At 40.7% G+C, this 3,547-nt stretch overlaps 1 protein-coding gene across 2 annotated transcripts in view; it reads right to left on the reverse strand.

Moving 5' to 3' along the window:
* The window catches only part of RALGPS2 (Ral GEF with PH domain and SH3 binding motif 2), a 96,695-nt gene that overhangs the window by 77,433 nt on the left and 15,715 nt on the right, over window positions 1-3,547 (reverse strand). The window lies entirely within an intron of this gene.

Here is a 3,547-nt window from a genome sequence, read left to right on the forward strand (position 1 = left end):
CAGCACACACTGCTGCGACGCCGCACGCGGATCTGCTTAACCGGAATGCAGCAACCATTCTGACACTCCTAGAAAAACACTCGCTTCTTCACTAACTAAAGAGACTGAGCCGCTGAGTCCATGACCCGAACGTTTCGTTGGTCTTGCTCTAGAACGGGCACTCTTCCCACCACAAGTTTCACACCTGAAGCAGTACAAGGATTATTTCCTTAGCTGGCCACTCAGTTCCAGCACAGGAGCTACATTAATACAACTGCCGGTTTCTTACTTTGGGAATTTATTCAAAATGAGGTGCAAGACCGAAAGATTTAGGATCGAGAATACAAATGCTCAACTTTCTTCGTAACTCATTTGGGTTTTCATTCCTTCTTGAATCTATAGAATTTTGTTTCCCTTAACAAGATACTATAGGAATGCTTAAATTATAACCTGTACTACACGGCAGGAGACACTGTGCTCCTCATTAAAAGCTCATGCCAAACTGGAAATTTCAAAAATAGGAGGAAAGAAAAAACAAGGATTAATAGTGGAACCATTATGCAATTTCAGAACAAGTCGAGATGAATATATAACAGGCAATTTTTTTCATCGTCTAACCTAATGAAGCACAATACATAATAATAAGGAATAATAAAGAATTTAAAGCCAATAACCCAGTAAAGCCTTTCAATGTGAGCACACATGGGTAAGTAATTTCAGAGAGTTATTAAAATATGTAAAATAAGCAATCAAATTACCCAATAAAAGCAAGCTAATGAGTTCTGCAAGGGGACATCTGCAGTCAGTTCATGTTAACAAAGCTACCAGCAGCACAACTGAGCAAGTGGCTGACTACCTTGTTGCTGCTCTCCAGAAAGCCACAACCACCCCACAAAAGAGAACAGCAACACCACCACACCACTTGTCATTCATGAGGAACACACGGACATCACAGGATTGACTTGAGGAACTCCAGCTTGTTTTGTTTCCCAAAAAGGGAAATGCAAATGGGCTGCTTTCATACAGAAGTTTATGTAGCAGAGTGTGTTCTTTATCAGCACTTCTGATACTGCACCCCCCCATTACTAATTAAAGAAACTAATTCTTTCTGCTTCCTTTTCTCGGAAGGACTTGCAGACATTTTTAGCAATGAAGGTGGTTTCCAGTATCGCTCAGGGTGATACAGTCTGCTTAAAGCTCAGGCAGAGGATCGTGTCACTGTACACCAAGCCCTGGTAGCAGTTCAAGTCCATGCTCCTGGCTCACCCTAAATGTAAAGTGATCCACTTTAATCCAGAGTTCCGTGGGCCTCACTGAGCTCCCTGCCCTATTTTTCCTGAGTGTGAAAGAGGAAGATGTGATGGGTGATGTGCAGGAAGTCTAGCATACACATGAGCCCACGATAACTGTCATAAATTTGAATATAGGAGGAAGGAATGATATTTATTTGCTACAGAGGCAAAAGGCTGTTAGAAATACACAAGTGTGCGCTATGAGTATGAGTTTGATGCTAAAGGAAAAATTGCTATATTTTGCTATAAAAAGTCTTATTCAGCTCTGGCTTTTTGTTAAGATAAACAAGATGAAGTTCTGATGTTGCTTTTTAAAAAAAACAAACGTACAATGTTTTAAGAAAAGATTTTAACACAATGAAGAACATACAACACAATAATTTAGGTAGTCAAGAAAAACTACTGTTTTTAAAGAAAACTGCTCAGACACTTCCTAAAGATACTGAAAATTCTCCAGTGCTTTTAAAAATTAAGCATCTTGAAATAAATCTTTCAGAACCCTTATTTGCAAAAACAAATGAAAACACATTAAATGCTAAAAATATTAATTCATATTCTATTCTACCAAGTTTGGGAGGCAGACTGGAATTCACAGCCTGCGAAACAGATCTGTTGGTGCATCACAACAATCTGTAAATACCCAGTTTTTAAATCTTGCCACACTGGGGAGTACATTGCTCATCATGTCCCACCATGCATGGAGATGACAGCTATGAAATCTGATTCTAAACAGAGAAACTACTAGCACTGATATCCAAAAAACAAGTTCTACCAAGGCCTTTTAGTCACTCAAAGCTGCAGTGTAGAAGCCCTTTTCACACAGGTGAAATCAGCTCAGTGTTGCAGTTGTAGTTAGAAGACAAAACGATGTCTGAGTGCACATGTCAAGGTACATGTCAAGATTTAGAAGCTGAATCAAGATCAGGCACCCAGCCTGGCAGACGCTTCAAAGAACCTCAGAAACCTCCACCACATCATTCAGCTGCTGTCCAGACACCCTCCGCAGAACAGAGGAGAGCAGTTTATTTGTGCCTAGCTTCTCCTGGCCCGGGAGGTAATGCGTATGGCCCTTTTCCACAGGGGATTAACACAATTTAGAGGCACGTCAGAGGACAGACCTCTGTCTACTACAATCCAGCACTGACAGATAATACTTGCACACTGTCAGCACCTTCTACGGCTTTTGTGCAAAGTGAGAAGTGTCCAGACAGCTACCCTTTCTCACGTGGACATTTTCCAGTGAAGGCGCCACGTGATTTCTTCTTATGCAGTGCATACAGATTTTTTATAAGGAATTAACTTTCTAGATAAATTCACCTACTTTCTCAGTTTTCCTTTAGGTAAGTTTCATTACATTATTCTGCTTTTCCCCTTATGTTAGAGCAGCCAACAAAATGTCATGTGCTTTCTTGACATTTCTTCTCATTCCCCAGAGACCTCCTGTACATCTGCTTGCACAACAAAACCTGAGATACAGGAGGCAGCACTAAAAGAGCAACAGTTAGGAGGCACAGAGTGTTAGATCACTGCTGCTCTATCTGACTTCCCTGGAGCTGTTACACAGCTGAGTGCTCACCCTGTGCAGCGCTGGAAGCAGTCTGCAAACAATAAACTACTATCGAGCCCTTGCAGTGGAATTTCTTTATCGGCAGATCATTAGAAAAAGTCCTAATTAGTTAAACTGGTGTTTTGTTTTTTCCATATCCGGTCCTTTGAAGGTCGGTAACTAGAGAGGAGTCCCTGTGTAAAAGCACCCAGAGCTTACTCCACTTCACTCAGGGGCGGGAGGAACCCTACGTAGCAGTAATGGTTAAGATTAGAAAAAGAAATACACAAACACGCATAGGAGGAAAATATGTAAGAGAATCAGATAAAAGGGTAAAGTGCGTTACAGTTTTGGAAAAGAGCTTTAAAAAGAGATAACCTATTAGAAGATCAGGATAAACATATTCTGCCAATCAAGAAGATTCTAAGGGTACCCAGGGAAAAAGAAGCCAGAGAGATCAAATGGGAGGCTCTCTGAAGGATTTAAAGAAAAAAAAACCAAACAAAAAACCCCACAAAATCTACGTAGGGTAGGAAACAGATTGCTGAAATCGTGATGATGTTTTCAAGTACAGATCAAAAGGAAGCTTTCAAAAAAACAAAACACAAAACTGTGGGTACACAAATGATGAAATCAATAATCACAAGCGAGAGATTCGGCAGGTTTCTCCATTCGCAGCAAAATATTCCTCAGTGTGCCACAAGAGTGACATGACAAAAGCCTGCTACCA

This window comes from Buceros rhinoceros, unplaced genomic scaffold (genome assembly GCF_000710305.1).
Source record: "Buceros rhinoceros silvestris isolate BGI_N320 unplaced genomic scaffold, ASM71030v1 scaffold1370, whole genome shotgun sequence".
In the NCBI taxonomy this organism is placed as follows: Eukaryota; Metazoa; Chordata; class Aves; order Bucerotiformes; family Bucerotidae; genus Buceros; species Buceros rhinoceros.